Here is a 7,915-nt window from a genome sequence, read left to right as displayed (position 1 = left end):
ATCCCTAAGGACACATTGTACAGCGAGCTCGTCCCTGGTATCAGACCCACCGGCCGTCCATGTCTCCGCTTTAAAGACGTCTGCAAACACGACATGAAGTCCTGTGACATTGATCACAAGTCGTGGGTGTCAGTTGCCAGTGATCACTGGGGCTAAAGTGTGGCGAGTCGAAGAGACTTAGCAGTTGGCAGGAAAAAAGACAGAAGCGCAAGGGGAGAGCCAACTGCGTAACAGCCCCGACAAACAATTTTATCTGCAGCACCTGTGGAAGAGTCTGTCACTCTAGAATTGGCCTTTATAGCCACTCCAGGTGCTGCTTCACAAACCACTGACCACCTCCAGGTGCTTACCCATTGTCTCTCGAGACAAGGAAGCCAAAGAAGAAGAAGAAGAAGAAGAAGAAGGGGGCGGAATTCTTAAAGTGCATACAGGTGAGCTTTTTAAGCCAGTACGTAGAAAGTCCTACAAGAGAAGGGGCGGTACTGGACCTAATCTTAGGGAATGAAGCCGGACAAGTGGTAGAAGTGTCAGCGGGGGAGCATTTCGGGGATAGTGACCATAACTCTGTAAGATTTAAGGTAGTTATGGAAAAGGACAAAGATTGACCAGAAATAAAGGTACTGAATTAGGGGAAGGCCGATTTCAATTTGATAAAACAGGATCAGGCCAAAGTGGACTGGGAGCAGCTACGTGTAGGAAAGTCTACATCAGACCAGTGGGAGACATTCAAACAGGAAATAGTGAGAGTTCAGAGCCAACACGTACCTATTAAGGTGAAGGGTGGGACCAATAAGTCCTGGGAACCCTGGATGTCAGGGGATATAGAGGATTGGATAAGGAAACAAAAGGAGGCTTATGGCAGATTCGGAGCGCTGAAAACAGCGGAGACACTAGAGGAGTATAGAAAGTGTAGGGGGGTACTTAAAAAAGTAATTAGGAGAGCGAAGAAGGGACATGAAAAAACACTGGCGGGCAAGATTAAACAAAGTCCCAAGGCATTTTATAAGTATATTAAAGGTAAGAGGATAACCAGGGAAAGAGAAGGGCTCATTAGGGACCAAAAGTGGCAATCTGTGTGTGGAGCCGTAGGACGTAGGTGAGGTTTAAAATGATTACTTTTCATCTGTGTTCACTATGGAGATGGATGATGTAGGTGCAGAGATCAGGGAGGGGGATTGTGATATACTCAAACAAATTAGCATTGACAGGGAGGATGTATTAGTGGCTTTAGCAGGCTTAAAAGAGGATAAATCCCCAGGCCCAGATAAGATGTATCCCAGGCTGTTATGTGAGGCAAAGGAGGAGATAGCAGGGGCTCTGACACAAATTTTCAAAACCTCTCTGGCCCAAGGAGAGGTGCCAGAGGGCTGGAGGACAGCGAATGTGGTACCATTATTCAGGAAGGGTAGCAGGGATAAACCAGGTAATTACAGGCCGGTGAGTCTAACATCAGTGGTAGGGAAACTATTGGAAAAAATTCTGAGGGACAGGATTAATCTCCACTTGGAGAGGCAGGGATTAATCAAGGATAGTCAACATGGCTTTGTCAGGGGGAGGTCATGTCTAAAAAACTTGATTGAATTTTTCGAGGCGGTGACTAGATGTGTAGATGAGGGTAAAGCAGTTGATGTAGTCTACATGGACTTCAGTAAGGCTTATGATGAGGTCCTGCATGGGAGATTGGTTCAGAAGGTAAGAGCCCATGGGATCCCGGGCAATTTGGCAAATTGGATCCATAATTGGCTTAGTGGCAGGAGGCAGAGAGTGATGGTCGAGGGTTGTTTTTGCGATTGGAAGCCTCTGACCAGTGGTGTACCGCAGGGATCGATGCTGGGACCCTTGCTGTTCGTAGTGTACATTAATGATTTAGACGTGAATATAGGAAGTATGAACAGTAAGTTCACAGATGACACGAAAATTGGCGGTGTCATAAATAGTGAAGAGCAAAGCCTTAGATTACAGGACGATATAGATGGGCTGGTAAGATGGACAGAACAGTGGCAAATGGAATTTAATCCTGAGAAGTGTGAGGTGATGCATTTCGGGAGGACTAACAAGGAAAGGGAATATACAATGGATGGTAGGACCCTAGGAAGTAGAGAAGGTCAGAGGGACCTTGGTGTACTTGTCCACAGATCACTGAAGGCAGCAGCACAGGTAGATAAGTTGGTTAGGAAGGCATCTGGGATACTTGCCTTTATTAGCCGAGGCATAGAATATATGAGCAGGGAGTTTATGGTGGAGCTGTATAAAATGCTAGTTAGGCCATAGCTGGAGTACTGTGTACAGTTCTGGTCGCCACACTATAGGAAAGATGTGATTGTACTGGAGAGGGTGCAGAGGAGATTCACCAGGATGTTGCCTGGGCTGGAGCATTTCAGCTATGAAGAGAGACTGGATAGGCTAGAGTTGTTTTCCTTAGAGCAGAGAAGGCTGAGGGGGGACCTGATTGAGATATACAAGACTATGAGGGGCATAGATAGTGTAGATAGGGAGAAACCTTTTCCCTTAGTGGAGGTGTCAATAACCAGGGGTCATAGATTTAAGGTAAGGGGCAGCAGGGTTAGGGGGGATTTGAGGGAAAAAAAATTCTCCCAGAGGGTTGTTGGAATCTGGAACACACTGCCTGAAGGGATGGTAGAGGCAGGAACCCTCAAAACATTCAAGTATTTAGATGAGAACTTGAAACACCATAGCATACAAGGCTACGGGCCAAGTGCTAGAAAATGGGATTAGAATAGGGAGGTGCTTGATGGCCAGCATGGACACAATGGGCCGAAGGGACTGTTTCTGTGCTGCATAATTCTATGACTCTAATTTAAAATACACTGTGTTTTCAGCTCCCCCTTGGTGAATCCTTGTTCACTGCTTTCCAATTATACGGCAAAGAAATGAGCAAAAACAGACCTTCTTAGGTTTAAAGAAGAAAAGTGAAATTTGTTAAAACTTAAACTTAAACTCTAATTCAGTTAATGCCTACAGATACATGCCGCGCCCCACGCTAGGATGCATACACGATATGCACATGCAAATAGAGACAGAAAAGAGCAGAAGAAAAATAAAGAGAGGATTGAGGCAATCTCTGAAGAGCAGTTTTTGTTATTGTGCTTCGCGTTCGTTGTAGTCCTTACTTGTAGGTAGATCTTGCTTTTCGTTGGGGCCCCGTATTCTTCTTAAACCTTGTTCACTGTAGGAGACTTTTCTCTCTTGGGGTTCATGTGTCTTCAATGGATCTTCAGTTCCGTGAGAAAGAGATGAGAGCAGACAGGAGAGAGCTGTTCTCAGTCCAGGAGTCAAGAGCTTTCTGCCAGTTTAAAACTCTGTGGCAAGTTCAAATTAAAAAAAACTCCAACAGCCAGTTAGTCATGTGACTAAACTGGTCTGACCATGTCTGTTTGTGTATTCAGCCACCTTAGCAGTTAACCTGGAATGCGAGCTCCTCCACTGTCAACGTCTGGTAATCATAAGTCCATTGTGGATTGAATGTGTCAGGAAATGGTCTTTTGTCCCTTTTAAACACTGTCTGTAAATATGCAAATATCTTTCCAGTCAAGGGTCTGATTTTTTTTTAAAGCAAGTTCTTTCTTTATTCCAGTAACAGTTTAAAAATCAATGTTCATGTGGTGAAATTAATGTGCCTCATTCTTGGCAGGTGGGGGCCTGTGTGACACTCTGCTTTAAACATAATCAATGACTGAACTTTATTAGCCCTCTGGGGTAGAGAATTCCAAAGATTCACAACCTCCTGAATAAACAAATTTCTCCTCATCTCTGTCCTAAGTGGCTTCCCTCTTATTTTGAAATTGTGTCCCCTGATTCTAGACTCCCCAACCAGGGGAAACATCTTAACTGTCTATCCCTTTAAGTATTTTGTTGGTTTCAATGAGATCACCTTTCATTCTTTGAAACTCTAGAGAATACAGGCCCAGTTTCTCCAATCCCTCTTCATAGGACAGTCCCACCATTCCGGAACCAAGTCTAGTGAACCTCCGTTGCACTCCCTCTATGGCAATAATATCCTTCCTAAGGTAAGGGGACCAAAACTGCACATAGTACTCCAGATGCGGTCTAACCAAGGTTCTATACAATTGAAGCAAGACTTCACTACTCCAGTACTCAAATCCTCTTGCGATAAAGGCTAGCCTTCCTACTTGCTTGCTGCACCTGGCTTGTAGCTTTCAGTGACTTATTGACAAGGACACCCAGGTCCCTTTGTACATCTACATTGTCTAATCTCTTACCATTTAAGAAATACTCTGCGCATCTGCTCCTCCTACCAAAGTGGATAACCTCACATTCAAAAGGTTGAACATTTTTTTTATCAAAGTACCTCTTGATTTGAGGCTTTGACTTCCCAATCTTTTGGGCCACAAAAAGATTATGACTTGGACATGGTCAATCATTAGCCAAACATGTGTCTCCAATTGCTCCCTGCAGCAATAGTATTTTTACCGATAGCAAAATGTGTCCTGAGGAAAGCGTTAGTCATCCAGTCATTGCTTGGTAGGGTGACCCTTCTTTAGTAGTGTGGGTAGAACATGTAGCCATTAAACACATTGGCACATGGTTACTCACTCAGTTGGATGATCTGCATAAAACTTTTTAAAGTTTTCAAATATTTTCTAAGTTCTATTTCCCCTTTCAACCACCCCAATGACTGAGGGTGATGAGATATATATGTATATTTTGTGTAATTCCCATTGTTTTTTTGTAATGCTGTAAAAATTTGCCCTATCATATGTGAACCTTGATCACTATTCATCTGAATAAAAGCAAAATACAGCAGATGCTGGAAATCTAAAATAAAAACAGGAAGTGCTGGAAATACTCAGCAGGTCAGACAGCATCTGTGGAGAGAGAAGCAGAGTATACGTTTCAGTTCTGATGAAAGGTCACAGATCTGAAACGTTAACTCTGTTTCTCTCTCCACGGATGCTTCCAGACCTGCTGAGTATTTCCAGCACTTTCTATTTTTATTTCACTATTCACCTGTATGCATAGTCCCACCTGTAGATCCCCTCACTCAGTGGCAAGCAATGAGCATCATGTTAGTTCAACATCTATTTAATGATCTATTTAATGAATGTCAATAATCACTAAGCAATACTGGTAATCTGAACTTGATCTCTTCACGGGTCCAACTGTGTCAGTTTGGAGGTCTCTTTTTGGGGTGTGGAGATTGGGCACAACAGATCTGAGAAAGGCATAGTTAGAGTACAAAGAAGGATTATATTGCAGACAAGCTAAACAACGTTGACAATGTATTTTAATGTTCCGCTTCAAATCAGGACACCAGGCAACCGTACTCACTTCTTGATGCTACCTCAGCCGAATAATGGTCCCCTATAGGATGGGAATGAAACATGTGAAAGAAATCCTCAGACAGCTGTGGGGGGTGGGGCACACATAGTGAACATTGAGCAACCGAGCAGTTTATAGACAAATAGGGCTGGATTTTGTGGTGCCAGTGAGGCTCCCGCTGCCAGGCCAAAATGGTTGGGCGAATACCTGCATCAGTGTGACAGTGCGTTGTTCTGACACTTAAGGGCCAGGCGCTGGCATCCCCATCCATTTAAAGACGAGGACCCCACCTCCAAGAGCTGCCAGCCAATCACAGGACCAGCAGCTCTGTAGTATTGGTGGTACCATCAGGAGCGGTGGCCACTGCCGATACTGCAGAGGCCTTGGACCCAGGCCCAGCGCTGGAACACCGGAACAGAAGTAAGTGAGGCGGGGTTGCTGGGGCCAATCTGGAAGGCCCTGGCGAGGGGGTGTTGGGCGTTAAGTGCAGGGGAAGGGGGGTCCAGGGAGGTGGAGTTATTCCTGGCGGAGGTCCTCCGTGGGCCACAGATTGCCCACGGAGGAGGGACACCACCATGCCCGCAGGGAGGGTGCCTCATATTACTAGGTGAACGCCCCGTGTGGCGGAGGCAGCCCCTGCCGCTGGTAAGAGCCCAGCGGCTGGGCAGAGGTCCTGAAGTGGCCATTAATAGGCCACTTAAGGGCCTCAATTGGCTTCTGGGCAGGAAGGCCATCATCGGCCTATCCTATGCCTGACAAAACGCGTGGCGATGGGCCCTCCGCTCCTGCCACAATTCTATAGAGCCCCTCTGCCTCAGGGGGGCCCATAAAATCCAGCCCATAGGGTCTGATCTGTCCCTCTCACATTAGTATCCTTTATCCATGTAGTAGTTTGAGGCAGTGGTTTGCCAGAAGCATGCCACTCCTTGCCCAATTGGTGAGGTTCAAATGAATCCTGCAGGGATACTAAATCCAACTCCTGTGGTGCTGGCTTAGCTAAGGCGAGATCACTGATTTGGGGAGGTTTCTAAGGCTGGTCTATTTGACCTGCCTCTTTAGCTGCCCTATCAGCTAGAGTTTCCCTGTGAATATTTACTTACTTTTACTTTATCAATCTGGCTTGAGGCTAGTCCGGATTTAAGGGCATGCCATAAAGAAATCAATAATGAAGCATGTATTAAGGTTTTCCCTTTGGACATTCTTAAATGATTTTTACGATATAGCAAGCGGGACAAGATGGTGTCAACAACATACACACTATCTGACCAGCTATTGATAGGTTGTTGGGAGGTGCCCTTCACAGCTGTCAGCAAAGCAACTAGTTCAGCACACTGAGATGAATGTACTGGCTGAAGTTATGACGAGTACAAACAGTGAATCCAGACATAGCTGTTCCATCTTGTTGAAAGGCAGACCCATCAGCATGCCAAACTAGTTCCACTTCTAATGAAAGGTCACAGACCTGAAATGTTAACTCTTTTTCTCTCCACAGATGCTGCCAGACCTGTTCAGTATTTTCTGTTATTCCAGATTTCCAGCATCCACAATATTTTGTTTTTGCCAAACTAGCTGTTCTGTACTATGTTAATATCACCTGTATACCTGGGTCAGGGTGTGAAGATAATGGATGTCGCTTGGGTTTCCTAATTGCAAATACTGCATGAGCATCCGACACAACGTTATCAGAGGGAACCCCTTTGTGAAATCATAATACATTGTTCATCGAATCGACAATTATACCGTAACACTTGAGAAAATCAGACCTGAAAATACCTTTACAGTTTGTCATTCTTATCAATACAGGATGATCAACAATGACTTCTATCTGGCCAAAGTCAAAATTTGCCTCCTTAATCTCACGTGCTTGGCCCATGGATTCTTCAAAAGCAATTAAAGAAATGAGGCCCTGTTGTTGCTGGGTGACATTCGGGATATGGGGTATATATTCTGCCTTTGGCCTCCATTAATAATGACAGAAAGTTGGGACAATTACGACAACCACACCAGAACGTCACCATTGGCTTCAGGGAGGTTCAGATTTGTCACTGTGTGGCACCCTTGTTCCATTGTTATTCTTCTGTTGAGCTGTCATTAGAGCAATTAGCTGTTCAAAGGTGCTGACTTTGGTCAATTTGTTTAACATAGGCCCATTTCTATGGCCCTCATCGTGCTTCTCAAAGTGGTGGCTATGACAGTCCCGTGCCAGCTGCCCAAATTTCTGACACTGGTAGCACCAATTGTTCCCAAATTTAGGTTGAATTCCTGAATTATTGCAGGAAGCCCCTCAACAGCCTGAGAAACTGTTTCAGTCATATTAATCCAGTGGGTATTTTTATTCATTGAAACCCTTATAGCTGTCTTCACAAGCTGTAGTTCGGGGAAAAAATGTTTAAATAGGGTATTGGCCCTTGGATTGGAGGCAGGACCTCCACTCTGAGGAGGAACCCTTGTCTGCTGCATCAATTTATACAAATCGGACAGCTGGTTAGCGAATGCGCAGGGGTGCTCTACTGGGCCTTGAGTAGTCTGTCCACATTGATTCATCACATTTAACTGATCCACACCTAGTAACTGCATAATGTCTACCATCATTTCTGCCAGTTAGTGGCTAGAA

Source organism: Heterodontus francisci, chromosome 27 (genome assembly GCF_036365525.1).
Source record: "Heterodontus francisci isolate sHetFra1 chromosome 27, sHetFra1.hap1, whole genome shotgun sequence".
Taxonomy (NCBI): Eukaryota; Metazoa; Chordata; class Chondrichthyes; order Heterodontiformes; family Heterodontidae; genus Heterodontus; species Heterodontus francisci.
This window is presented reverse-complemented; position numbering follows the sequence as displayed.